At 43.4% G+C, this 14,689-nt stretch overlaps 1 protein-coding gene across 1 annotated transcript in view; it reads right to left on the bottom strand.

Annotated features, from left to right (window-relative positions):
- Window positions 1–14,689, bottom strand: part of TMPRSS3 (transmembrane serine protease 3) — a 107,130-nt gene that overhangs the window by 59,191 nt on the left and 33,250 nt on the right. The window lies entirely within an intron of this gene.

The raw sequence follows: 14,689 nt of genomic DNA, 5'->3' as shown, positions 1-14,689 counted from the left end.
AGATAGCCATGCCATGGAGCCTATTCGTGTGATTAAAGACTTTGGCTCCATGGCAATTGAACTGTGTGAATAGGATCTGAGCACTATTCGGTAGTTTTGTGCGCTCAGATCCCAGCTATCTGGGGATATGTGACATGCCTATGTTTTATGTGAAAAAGTGACTTTATGTATTTTAATGTGTTTGCTGTCTTTTGTGTCCCCACGTGTGTAATGGAGTTTTGCCTCTGTCCTGAGGGATAATTGAATTACTTCTCAATTATCTCCAGGATAGAGGGAGGAGATCAGGATGCATTGTGGGGATGTTTTACTGCTGTATGTCTGTAATTGGTGTATGTCTGTCCCTTGTCACAGTCTTCCATTTGGTCCCTTAGGGGAGTGTCCACCAGGTGGGAGACCTGCATAAATACTGGGCAGGTAGCCCTCATTAAACAGACCTCTGCTTGACCCTCAACACGGAGCCTTGTCTCGTTATTGGGGGGATTCACTGTATGCTGTTAGAGACTGATTGCCAGGAGTGTAAGCTGCTTGGGAGCTTTTCCTGTTCGTCTGATAGCAGCTATTCGTGAGGTTCCAGTTCGGGAGTTTTGAGTGCTACCTTATTCCCTTGTATGCAGTTCGGGAGTTTGGAGCATTCACTTATGTCCAATTCGTGAGTTTTGGTGATCTACAGTAGCTGTGCCTGTCTCTGAAAAGGGGATTATCGTCTAAGTGGTTTTAACCCCTTGTCTGCTGAAACGGTCAGTTACAGTACTACTGTCAGTGAGAGCATTTCTGTCAGTGGGTACTGCTGTTAGTTATGGTACTACTGTCAGTGAGAGTATTTCTATCAGTGGGTACTGCTGTTAGTCAGGGTACTACTGTCAGTGAGAGCATTTCTATCAGTGGGTACTGCTGTTAGTCAGGGTACTACTGTCAATGAGAGTATTTCTATCAGTGGGTACTGCTGTTAGTCAGGGTACTACTGTCAATGAGGGTATTTCTATCAGTGGGTACTGCTGTTAGTCAGAGTATTACTGTCAGTGAGAGTATTTCTGTCAGTGGGTACTGCTGTTAGTTATGGTACTACTGTCAATGAGAGTATTTATATCAGTGGGTACTGCTGTTAGTCAGGGTACTACCATCAGTGAGAGTATTTCTATCAGTGGGTACTGCTGTTAGTCAGGGTACTACTGTCAGTGAGAGTATTTCTATCAGTGGGTACTGCTGTTAGTCAGGGTACTACCATCAGTGAGAGTATTTCTATCAGTGGGTACTGCTGTTAGTCAGGGTACTACTGTCAGTGAGAGTATTTCTATCAGTGGGTACTGCTGTTTGTCAGGGCACTATTTTCGACCGAGTATTTCTCTTTTGCTGTAATGCTTCTATCAAAGTACTAAGGATACTCTTATCCAGGGGCGGACAGACCGGTCGGGCACTTCGGACATGGTCCGAGGGCCCGGCCGGGAGGGGGGCCCGCCATCAGGGGGCCCGGCCGCCCCTTGAAATGCTGCAGCCGCCAGAGCGCTCTCTTAAGAGCCTCAGGCGGCTGCAGCTTCTCCCCTCCCTGGAGCTGTGCGGTCCGCGGTGCCCGGATGGAGTGATAGGAAGGTGCTCAGTGTGCACCTTCCTGTCAGTCCGGCCGGGTACAGGAAACAGAAACTTCTGTTCCGCGCGGAACAGGAGTTTCTGTTTCCTGTACCCGGCCGGACTGACAGGAAGGTGCACACTCAGTGTGCACCTTCCTATCACTCCGGCCGGGCACCGCGGACCGCACAGCAGCTCGGCCACGCTACAGGGGAGGGGGGGTGTTAAAAAGAGAGGGGGGGGGAGGGGGGGTGTTAAAAAGAGAGGGGGGGAGGAGGGGGTGTTAAAAAGAGAGGGGGGGTGTTAAAAAGAGAGGGGGGTGTTAAAAAGAGAGTGGGAGGGGGGGTGTTAAAAAGAGAGTGGGAGGGGGGGTTAAAAAGAGAGTGGGAGGGGGGGTTAAAAAGAGAGTGGGAGGGGGATTAAAAAGAGAGTGGGGGGTGTTAAAAAGAGTGGGAGGGGGGGTTAAAAAGAGAGTGGGAGGGGGGTAAAAGAGAGGGAGGGGGTAAAGAGGGAGGGGTAAAAAGAGAGAGGGAGGGGGGTAAAAAGAGAGGGGGGGAAAAGAGAGGGAGGGGGGGTAAAAAGAGAGAGGGAGGGGGGGTAAAAAGAGAGAGAGGGGGGGTAAAAAGAGAGAGGGAGGGGTAAGAAGAGAGAGGGAGGGGGGTAAGAAGAGAGAGGGAGGGGTAAGAAGAGAGAGGGAGGGGTAAGAAGAGAGGGAGGGTGGGTAAGAAGAGAGGGAGGGGGTAAGAAGAGAGGGAGGGGGAGTAAGAAGAGAGGGAGGGGGAGTAAGAAGAGAGGGGAGGGGGGTAAGAAGAGAGGGGGGAGTAAGAAGGGGGTAAGAAGAGGGGGAGAGAAGAGTAAGAAGAGGGGGGAGTAAGAAGAGAGGGAGGGGGGAGTAAGAAGAGAGGGAGGGGGGAGTAAGAAGAGGGGGGAGGGGAGTAAGAAGAGAGGGGGGGAGTAAGAAGGGAGTAAGAAGAGGGGGAGGGGGGAGTAAAAAGAGGAAGGGGGGAGTAAGAAGAGTGGGGAGCGGGGTAAGAAGAGGGGGTAAGAAGAGGGGGAGGGGGGGTAAGAGGAGGGCAATTGCCCCCTCCCCTGTCCGCAGGCACCGTGCGGGCAGCCGGCAGGGGAGGGAGGAAGAGATGACCCGGGAGCTCAGCCTGCAGCTCCTCTGGGTCCTTCTTGCGCGAGCACAGATCGTTGCCGCGGTTACCACGGCAACGTTACGGCTCTTGCGAGAGTAAACTCTAGCCCTGGAGCTACGGGCTAGAGTTCACTCTCAACACTGTGACCACCAGGGATTCCTGGTGGTCGCAGTGGTGAGAGTGAACTCTAGCCCCATAAACACACTGCCCCCACACACCATACACATTCACACACTGCCCCCCATACACACACACACTACCCCCACACACACCATACACATTTACACACATTGCCTCACACACACACACACACATACACTGCCCACCCATACACACACAGCCCCCCATACTAACATTGCCACACACATACACAGCCCCCTCATACAAACATTGCCCCACACACCCTACACATTCACACACTACACCCACTCACACACACTGAACCTTTCACACACACTGCACCCCTTACACATTGCACCACTGCTCCTATACCCTACTACAGCCTCATATCCCAGCAGACCCCAGGTAAGTTGTCAAACTGTTCTTAAATGGTTTGACTACTTACTCTGGGAGGGGGGCCCGGCCCTCCTGGCACCATAACGACTACACAGAGCAGTAGTGGTTATTGTGCATGGATTATTTCTTTAAATAATCTACAAGTGCCCCAGTAGCGAGCAAGCCAGCCAGCCCACAGGCCGGCCAGCCAGCCAGCCAGCCCACAGGCTGGCCAGTAGCCAGCCAGCCCACAGGCCACCAGTTAGGCTTACAGCCAGCAAGCCCACAGCCTGCCAACCGCAGCCAGCAAGCCACAGCCTGCCAGCCGCAGCCAGCAAGCCCACAGCCTGCCAGTCGCAGCCAGCAAGCCCACAGCCTGCCGGCAGTAGCCATCAAGCCCACAGCCTGCCAGCCGCAGCCAGTAAGCCCACAGCCTTCCAGCAAGCCCACAGACTGCCAGCCAGCAACAGTAATTAAGGTAAGAGGAGCCAACTTGGCCTAGGTATCAGCGAGCTATGTTGTGTTGCTATATTGTGAATAGGAACCAGAGTGTTGGAGACCCCCCTCCAGGCCCCATTAGACTCCATTGTAGTCTCTAATGGGACCTGGAGGAAATTCTTTCTAACACACTCTCTAAAGGACACTGACATAGCCTCTGCTAGAATGCTCCCCCCCCCCTCCATGGCCCATTAGCCCTCAATTGTAGTCTCTACTGGGGCCTGGAGGCGACTGTTTCCAGCAGGGACACTGAGATGGCCTCTGTTAGAAAGACCCCCTTCCAAGCCTATTAGACTCCATTGTAGTCTCTAATAGGGCCTGGAGGGGATTCTTTCTAACACACTCTCTAAAGGACACTGAGATAGCCTCTGCTAGAAAGACCCCCCTCCATGGCCCATTAGCCCTCAATTGTAGTCTCTACTGGGGCCTTGAAGGGATTATTGCACTTTTGTTCCTTGTGTCTAAAGATTGTGTAGGGTGTGGCTGGAGGCGGTGCATGGAGGTGGGACATGGGTGGCGCTTGCTGCGGAGTATAGGTGGGGCCTGTAAGGGGGCCCTTGATTTATTTTGCCCGGGGGCCCTGAGGGTTCTCAGTCCGCCCTGCTCTTATCAGAGATAATACTCCTACCAGTGCTTCATATTTGTGGATATTTTCAGTACCTATTTTCAGCAAAGTTACGCCAATCGATCCCTATACATGATATCATGCTATCAATTAGCTAAGCCAACTGGAAAGTAGAAACATTAGGAAGAAATATTTTAAATTAAAAAAATAACTAATTAAAACTATTCTTAAACGCCTAATTAAAATCTAATGTCTAGTTAATATAGAAATATCTTGAGTTACATACTTGAAAGGTCGAGTCTGTAACGGCAGGCCTCCCTGCTTCTCTACGTTTATGACTATAGACTCCTATTATAAACAGTATTTTATTTAACTTCCAGTACACAATATGTCCCCATGTTATGTATTGCTAAAATTATTGTCAAGGAGCTGGCCATACTCTGTCTTCACATGAAAGAAAACCTGATGTTATCCAGGACTAGGAAATGAATTAATAGCATAATGAATTCAACACATTGCAACCTGTCTGCACGTAATGAGGTTTTTGCACGAATAGTGTCCCATCCAGGCAATTAGACCTAACTCTCCTGTACATTTTAGTGATGTAGGTTTCTCCTGCACATCTCATGAAGAGAGAATTTTGTCCCACCACTTTGAGCATTACCTGAGGTTGATATGCCTAAGAAGTGCTATTTTGGAAACTTGACTGTACTGTTTATTCGACACATGGAATGCAAAGCAGAGATAGTATTGCACACCCTTGTACTCAAGTACTGCTTGAATTGGGTTTCAATTTCAGTGGTAGGTTATGGGTCTACATACAACCCAGCTCTTGCATGATCCTGGTTCCTGAAAGCACTATGTATGGTTCTGTCTATACGGGGAACAAATTAAAAGCCAATGCATGGTCTCACTTAAAAAAAATGTATCTTCACTATGAGGAAATATTAGGGCAAGAATAATTCAAGGCTACGTAGCTCCTGTGTAGCGAACCCCGGGTAACCCGACCAGTTACCTCTGCTAATTCCTTCCTTCAGCCACTCTGGAACCATTAAACTAAGCAGACCTCCATTCTTCCCAGTAACTGGACGGCACACAACTCTAGGAGTACAACACGATTTGTTTTGTGCCCCACACGGCTTTTATGCATAACCCCCTGCAAGGGGTCTTCCACACAAACAGACAGGGGCTTCCATTCCAGGATTCTTTGTGCCTGGGAGCCAAAGCGCGAAAAGGGATCTAGTCTCTTTGTCCCCCAGGTACAGAAAGTCCGTCACCCATGCAAGAGGGCTTTCTACCCAGAAGACAAGGGTCTTCATCCCAGGATCCTCTATGCCTGGGAGCTAAGGCACGGGAAAAGGCTCTAGCCCCTTTGTCTCCCAGGCACAGAAACCCTGCCAAAATAGACAGTACCTTAAAAGTGTCCCCACCAACCTCAGGAACCCCACAAAAGTACATTCCCCGACCGGTCTCCCGTCGTGAGGTTCTTGTGCGACCATCCTTTTGGGATACGAATGCTCCCTTTGGTTGGCATTCGTCTATACGAAATGACGGCCACCCATGGGAGCACTCCTTAATTACTTCCCTTGCGGTTTCGCACTTTAGTGATTGGTGTGAACATTCTAATGGGGTGTTGTGGGCGCTCCCGAACAGGTAAACAGGGCACAATACACAAAATACATGAAAATAGCTGAGCATATAGTAAAACAAGCTGGGCACAACCGAGAGATATCTATAAAATCTATCTCTATATTGCTAGCCCTAGTTTAGCACTCTCTCTCATGAGTTCATTAGTTCTTTAGTTTTTTATTAAATATTGCTGCTGTTATGAAACATGTCAGCTATTCTATTAGCTCTTAGCACACAGTGTGCACATAGTTAAATACTCAAGATACTGATAGACTCCAACCATGTCAGCTACTCCTGAATCACTATTAGCTCTCAGCACACAGTGTACACAGGGTAAAAGCATCAATATACTGATGGACTCTTTTTTACCTTTGCAGCTGGAAATATAACTAATCTGCAGTTGTAATATGTAGCTGACATGGTTAGCAGAATTAACAATCATTACAGATTAAAACAGATTGAAATTAGAATTAGATCAGTCCTCGGAGTCACAGCCCGAGTCCTGCAGTTTGAAGCTTCACAACTTTTCAACTAGCCAAAATATGCGTGTCTCAAGTATCAGCTGTAGAATGACTGAGCAATGTAAAGAAGGTGTGGGTATGTGCAGTAGGAGTTATTAAAAGTATTAGTTACAGATAGCACAGTGTTCTGTGCCAGAAATATCACACTCCCATTTTCTTCTCTGGGCTTCACTGGCTTTATATATATATATATATATTAATTACATATTTGAGTATATTCCCTTCCTTAATCATCCCTCAGGCAGTCACTAGGGCTATTGTGGGTGAGAAAAAGAGATAATATTACACACTTACATTTGGCAGGGGTAAGGAGTTGCTACTGCTGTTGTGCTCTCCCTGTGCTACTTCCACCATGGCTTAATACTTCTCTCTCCTGTTGGCACTGTAATCCCACCCTATGGTGCTATCAGCCAACAATGGCCCCTGAATAGAGAGGCCAATAGCTTGCTCTGCTGCCCAAATGACAACTAAATTGAAATTACTGAAATGCCTTCTTAAAGTACACTAGGCATTTGCAAAACCTGCTGAAATAGGCCAGATTTCAAACCAGCCCAATTTTATTGACACGCCTAGATGCTCGCAATTAAGATTATTCAAACAGTGACAAAGGAGGGGTGCTGCATAACTGAAACCTATTACAGAATTAAAAAGGCACAAATGTTTGCCCAGGTTTTTTTTTGAGGGGGGAGGGGGCTTATCACCCTTCCCTCCAGAAAAATAATCTTAGTGTTTCTAAATTACTGCAAATACATTTCCCCCACATATAAACTGGTACGGCTTAATCCCACGTACCCCTATGTACATCCTCCATTGAAAATGAACCCGAAGTGTTGTTTTAATTTGCAAGTGAACACATTCTTTTTTATGTTTTACTGGTGCTGCTCTTTAGAATATAATACACAATTCTACGATTAACTTGTGTCATTCGTGATTTATTCATTTACAAATCGAGCAGTTACATATAAAAACTCATCATACAACTACAAACCCTGTAATAAATACTATATTATGCACTACACATTAGATGCATTGAATGCCACAAGTAGCGCTTTAAGTTGAGGTTATTACATTATTAAAGGAACACTCCAAGAACTATAACCACTACAGTGTGTTATAGTGGTTATGGTGCCAAGAGTGGACTAGTTTCCTGTCCAATGGAAATAGTCAAACTGTTTAGTAACAGTTTGACTTCTTACCTGGGGTCTTCCAGATGCCACACCACACCTCCCCTCAGCCTTCAGGAGAGTTGGAAGCTCCTGCTAGGAGCTTGTGTCAGCACTCCTGAGGTAAGCCCTGCCATGTAGAGCCAGCGTCCTTTCCACTAATCAGCTAATAATTAATATAAAAAAGAAATTCTACTTTATGGCACAAGATTCGGATAAACAGAAATTAATGGAAATATATGGCTATATAAGTCCTAAACACGGCCCAATACTGATATTTATACTGATTCCTGTCAGTTTTTTGTTTATCTTACAGTTTATGTCAGTACTCAGCCCAATTCTGAAATTGATACTGATTTCATTACTAGAGGGTGAGCCCCTCTCATAAAATGTTCTCCTTGTGGCGACGCTCGCCACTCCATAGGCACTCTCTCACAGCCACACGCTATCCTCAGAGAGAGCATTTGGCGCAATAGAGATTTCCCGCCTGTCAGGATTCTGCATTTGTGTGCTTTAAACGTGTGCCCGGGTTGACCTATTCTCTCCTTTTCAATCTACCGAGCACTTATTTCTATGTGTGCTCGGTGGTTTGTATTTTCTATCAGGCGTTCGCGTACGCCTGTTTCTCATCCTTCAATCTACAGAACGTGTATTAAAACCAATGCGTGTTCGGAGGTTTGTATTCCTTCCTGGTCAGCCCTTTGGACCGTTCTACTCCCAAACGCACATCCTCAGCGTTCGGTAGTTTCCCTTTGGGTTGTTCGTTCGAGAGTTTTCTGTGTTCGGTTTTTCCTCCGTTAAGTTTTTGCTGTATTACTGTTCTGTCTCTGTTCGCTTTATTTCATGCGACCATTCAACAGATTTCCCACGAACGCATTTCGCTGGATTTTTTTGCAGCCACTTTGGATCGCGTCTCGTGAGATCCATGGCAGCCATTTAGCTCTTGCCGGTTGCAAGAAATTACATAGGGGTGAGTCCCTTATTTATAAATGTACCCTAGCTTATGCCAGCTGCTGCTGTTACTGGAATACTTCAATACTAATATTACTGGAGGTGAGGCCCCTATCATATTGTTACATACCCTGGTACCTTACCTTACCTGAAAATATTGGCTATTTGATCTGTCTGTCACTGTAACAGCTCCTATGAATGGCCTGTCTGTGCCACCGTACCTCCCTATGGGATATACTCCTTGAAGTTTTATTATTACAGATATATATATTGGAATTGATGCAGGAATTGGCTTCTGTTCACCTTGCCTGCTGCAGGGACCTGTCAAGGATAGTACTAACCTAGGGGTGGTTCAACCGGTCAGGTTTATACCTAGCAACCAGGCTTGGGGTGTGCCCCCATATTCTGCTGCCGAGTGGAGCTGTGCTTGCAGTCTCCTTTTACCTGGGTGATCCCTAGCGTTGCCTCTACATACATTACTATGGGTCGCATTCTTGACCACCATAACCCCTAGTAGTCCCTGCTACCAATTTTCCTATTTACTCACAAATCTATTGGGTGAGCCCCAAGTATATTGGTTGTTAATAATGGAGACTCCCTCAGACCTCCAGGCAGTAATTAGCGCGACAGTTGCCGCTTCTGTGGAGAAGGCCTCAGCCAAGGCGTTCCAGCCACTCAAGACGCAACCAAAGCACCCGCTAAACGCTCAAAACAGAGAGATGTCAGAGGAGTCCGACTCCTCTTCCAAGGAGCAAGGACACCCTGCTAAGTACCACTGGATAGGCGAAAGGGTCAAAGATCAAAACCCACTAAGGGTAAAGCTTCCCTAAAGAAGGGAAAGCGTACACGACCTGTAAACCCTCTAACAGGAGGTCCCACCATCAATATTGTTTCTTGATGAGTGGCAAGCAGAAGATCCCCATTGTGATCACGGAATTTGGGGTCCCAACTCTTTTGTGAGTGAGCCCCAGCATGTGGGTGATGTGGAGGAAGAGCTGGTTTCGGCGCAGCCAGATGGCGTGCTCTTTTTTGACACCACGGGCCAACACTGTCTGACCCGAGAAACATTTGCCACCCACGTTCTGGAGATTGGACACGTGCACTTCTGGCTACGGAAGGCTCTGTACAAGGAGGTCTGCAAGCGGCTGAGATCAATGTGCACTCCGGATAAGGTCCCCTATACCCCAGAATTTGACCAGATGATGCTGGCCTTCATGGCATGAGGCATAAGCTCCTTGATGCTGTTGGGCCACTCGCCCGGGTTCTGACCCTAACGGATGAGGTATACACCCAGACTGACTCCTTTCAGCAGACTAGGCGTGCAACGGGCGCACGATGTTCATGAGTGGACCCAGAAATGTCTTGTTTCCTGGGCAACACAAATGTGGCCCTCTTTTCGGAGAGACGCCAGGCAGCCTTATTCCGAATTGATGGCAAATTGGTAAACCTCTGGGCTAAAGAACTGGGCCCACAGGCACGAGGAAATTATTTGGTGAGCCTTTCTTGAAAGGCTAATGCTAATGTCAGAAGAATCTGCTTAACTCTTGGGGGGGACAGGTTCACGACCACCTTCTTTCACTGGTACCCATGACGTAAGAAATCTGACAAGAACTTCGATGGTGGCTTGACGGTATACATGCCTGGAATTGTTGGCAGTCACCTCTGTGATCCAAAATCTAACGAAAGGGAAATCCGATTGCTATATCCTGCTACGCATGGACAATTTCTCCGCAGTTCATCACATCAACCACTTAGGTGGCATTTGTTTTCAGACACTGACGCACCTCACGATGTGCAATTCCACATTGATGGAGGAACATCTTCCAGGGGAAACCTCTCAACACTGGAGAGACAACAATGATTGGCACCTAGCTCCACACATATTGGCAACACTGAACAACCTGAGAGGTTCGCTTACAATCGACTTTTCGCGTCTAGCACCAACCGCCAACAACCGATCTTCTACAGCTGATTACCAGACCCAGACCACCTTGACCCGCTGGATACGATGACTTTTCTCTCTTGCAGGGATTGACTCTTCCTTCAGTGCGCACTCAGTTCGGGGTGCGGCAGCCTCTTCTGCTTTCACAGCGGGTTTCTCCTTATCAGATATATTGCTTGCGGCAGATGAGACGTGGTGACGAGAACCCACCTTTCGGACTCTCCCCCGTCCTCCATTGCCGCTTTCTCTCTATTACCTTAGCATTAAAAATGCAAAATACGAAGCCTTCTGTCATGTGATAAAATTGAAGATTATGCTAGCTTTAGTGTACTAATAATCCTAATTTTAATAATGTCAGGAGGCGAATATTTTGGTGGGAAATTTCATTTTTAGAAGCATATATTAAAGAAAACCTAATCCCTAGAGGTTTAAGACTGAGGAAAGATCCTGCCAATGGTTTAGAATTTTCACCACATGCTCTAAGATGGGACATAGCTCTTGAAAAATGCTCTATAACCTTAATGGAAATGATCATTGATTTTGAGAAGGATAATTTAAATAAATTATCTACTGACATGGATAAATTAGAACAAGATTTCTGCTTGGATAAAGACAATGAAGTCTTTAAGGATAAAGAGAGATTTCTATTAGAAAGAGTTAATAAAATAGATGAACGAATAGCAGAAACAAAAAACAGAAAATATGTCAGGGATAAAAATGATAGAGATTCCAATTTTCATTCTATTACTAACAAGTCCAATAGGTCTAACCATAATGGTTGCTATAATAGTAATTTTAAAAATAATTTTAGGTTAGATAGAAAAGGAGAAAAAAATATTTTTAGTCCTAATAATAAAATAATTAGTGGGCCTAAAGTTCCGTTTAGGAATAAATCCCCATCTAAAATAAGGAAAGAAATACCTGGTGAGAGTCCGTGGAAATTAGTTAAGTCTCAAGGTATAACGAACAAAAAAAAATTCCCAATAAAAAAACCCAACAAAAGAAAGATCTCTCTAAGATCCATTCAGATTCACAAAAGATCTTTGAAGAGATTGATCATTTTTTAGACAAGGGGCAAAACCAAAAGAAAAAGGGACAAATACATCAGTTTTTCTCCCCCAAACTATCCGAAATAGATCTTGCGAACAGATTTGCCCCCTGGGGGCGTGGAATGCCCCAGGGAAAAGGAAGCAAGTAAGCGAAAGGACGACCCGCTCGAAATAAAGTCATTTGCTCTATCTAAGGGCATTTTTATTATTGATGATGTAATTTTGACCCAGAGAGATATTGTGATTTTAGAAAAAGTTCTTAAGTTTTCTCCAAATACTGCTGCTAAACCCTTTGATTTATTTATTGATCTTAATAAATTTGTACGAAAAATGTCTATTAAAAGATTAAGAAGAAAGAGCTAGAAGGTTTCTGTGACAACAATATTAAATTAAATGGCTCCACAAAGTCAATTTTTAAACCGAGATCTACTTTTTTCCCTAATGAAAGAGGACATCAAATAGAGGCTTTTTTAAAAATGATTAATAAAGATATTAATGAACTAGATTTTAAATTAAGAAATTTTAATTTAACCAAAGAAGAAAATAAAGCACTAAAATCCTTAAAGAATCGAAAGGATATTGTTATTAAAAGTGCAGATAAGGGAGGAGGCACTGTGGTTATGTCAATAGATTATTATCTTAAAGAATCAAACAGACTTTTGGGTGACACCACCACTTATAAAAAACTATCCTCCAATCCCAATGCTACTTTTAATAATGAGTTAAAATTGCTACTCACTAAATATAAGGAAGAAGGTATTATTGATGGGAAAAAAAAATCTTTTTTGTATACAGAAGCCCCTAGAATTCCGACTTTTTATTTTTTTGCCAAAGTGCATAAATCAATAACCCATCCTACAGGTAGATCAATTATCAGTGGGGTAGATTCATTACATCTAAACTATCTGAATTTATAGACTTTCACCTCCAAATATACGCCCAGGGGGCCAGATCTTATCTTAAAGACACTAAGAGTCTATTACAAAAATTGGAGTGCCTGGATACAATTATCCACATGAACTAGGGCTAGCTGCGGTTAAATCAGCATTGGATTTAGATTCTGAGATATGTCCTAATTTTAGTTGTTTTTTATTAGATAGTATTCATTTTATTCTTACTCATAATTTATTTTCTTTTAATGAAGATTTTTTCTTACAATTACAGGGAACAGCTATGGGTACCAAGTTCACGCCGAGTTATACCAATATTTTTTTAGATTATTGGGAAAATAACTTTATTTGGATGAATAATCCTTTCGGCGCGAACTTGGTACTTTGGAGAAGGTATATAGATGATATCCTTTTTATATGGAACGGTCCAGAGGGCATTTTAATGGATTTTATTGATTATATTAATTATAATCAATTCTTTTTAATCTTCTCTCTGTTTTTTAGTTATAATTAAATTAATTTTTTAGACCTTACAATTTTTATCGAGGATGCTAAGATTAAGACAAAAACTTTCTTGAAACCTACCGATGCTAATAGTTATATTAACATAGAAAGTAATCATCATCCTAATTGGCTCAGGGGTGTTCCGCGGAGTCAATTTACAAGAATTAGACGTAACTGTATGGATGAGGGAGTTTTTTTATTTAAAAAAAAATAAGTTTATAGAAAAGGGTTATACGAAAAGTTTTATAAATAAAGAAATTCTGCATTCCTATAATAAGAAGAGAGGAGATTTATTACGTAATAAGGAAAAAAGAGTTCCATTGGCTAATAACAAATTTGCCTTCTCTTTTAATACTCAATATAATGTTCATGCCAATAAAATTAAGAAAATATTAAATAAACATTGGCCCCTTCTGTTAGAAGACAGAACTCCCTCTTGTTCCACAGATTATCTTTAGGAAAGGGAAGAGTTTTAAAAATGTTTTGGCACCTAGTACTTTTATAAACAGGGACAAACAAGAAATTCAAAAGCATGTGGGCTTTTATACATGTGGCTCATGCAAAAGTTGTCATCATAAGAGCCAGAAAGTTCATTATTTTTGTAGTTCAAAAACAAAAAAGAAATTTAGAATTAAGGAATATATCACATGTAATTCTACACATGTGGAATATCTCCTAACATGTGGATGTTGAACTCAATATGTAGGACGGACAATTAGACCATTGAAAAAAAGATTTTTAGAGCATTGTAATAATATTAAAAATAAATTATTAACCCACTCAGTTCCCGTTCACTGCAATAGGTGTCAAAATTTCAATCCCAATGCTTTTTCGTGTATTGGGATTGAAAAGGTGTTTTTGGATGAAAGAGGAGGTGATCTGGTACTTAAACTAAGACAGATAGAAGGCTATTGGATTTATATTTTAAAAACAATGCAACCTGATTGTATGAATGTAGATTTCGATATGGTTTGTTTCTTGTAATTGTTTTTTGTTTTAATGTTTATGAACTATTTATTTATTATTATTTTTATCTTTATTTGTTTTTTCTTTGTTTTAACATGCTCGTTTTATATGTCTGTTTTTTCTTTCTTCTCTTAATATGATGGACTTTTTTCTATATGATGGACTCCTTCTATTTTGTTATTGGAGCGCATATGCGTTCCAATATAAATCTAGAATTTCCGGTTTCAATTACTGGCGTTTGAGTACGAAAAAGAAGTGGAACGCATTTGCGTTCCAACACGGACATGCTGTCGCTTCCGGTTGATACCCGAGAGTGAGACTTGGGACGCAAGTGCGAAATTGAAGCGCGAAAAGAAGAAGAAGTCAGATGGACGGGATTACCCACAAGTGGATCGATTTGAAAGACTCTCCTGGGATTGGTTGCACAATCTTTTAGGTATCTTCTGGCGGGGTATTTAAATTGTATGTGTGTGAATTATATTTGTATCGTTGCCACAAGCCCCTGACGAAGTCATTTCGACGAAACGCGTAGGGTGGCAAGCTTTTTCTTATTATTGATTTTTTAACTGTGGACTCTTTTATCTACTTTGTCTTCATATCCTGATGGTTATATCTGTTCCTGGTGGGAAGACATCGAGTTTGATTTAATGAGCCCTTTTACTACTGTCATTTTGTAAGTGCATACAATAAAGCTATTCTTTTATTCATACAGCTATACACTATGTTTTGTTTTTGTGCTTTGTTTTAAGCCTTCATCTTGAAATAAGAAGAAGAAAAGAAGCACTTGAAGAAGACTGGTTATACCCTGCCTTTT

Source organism: Pelobates fuscus, chromosome 1 (genome assembly GCF_036172605.1).
Source record: "Pelobates fuscus isolate aPelFus1 chromosome 1, aPelFus1.pri, whole genome shotgun sequence".
Taxonomy (NCBI): domain Eukaryota; kingdom Metazoa; phylum Chordata; class Amphibia; order Anura; family Pelobatidae; genus Pelobates; species Pelobates fuscus.
The sequence above is the reverse complement of the archived record's forward strand: the minus strand, read 5'-3'. Positions and strand labels throughout refer to the sequence as shown.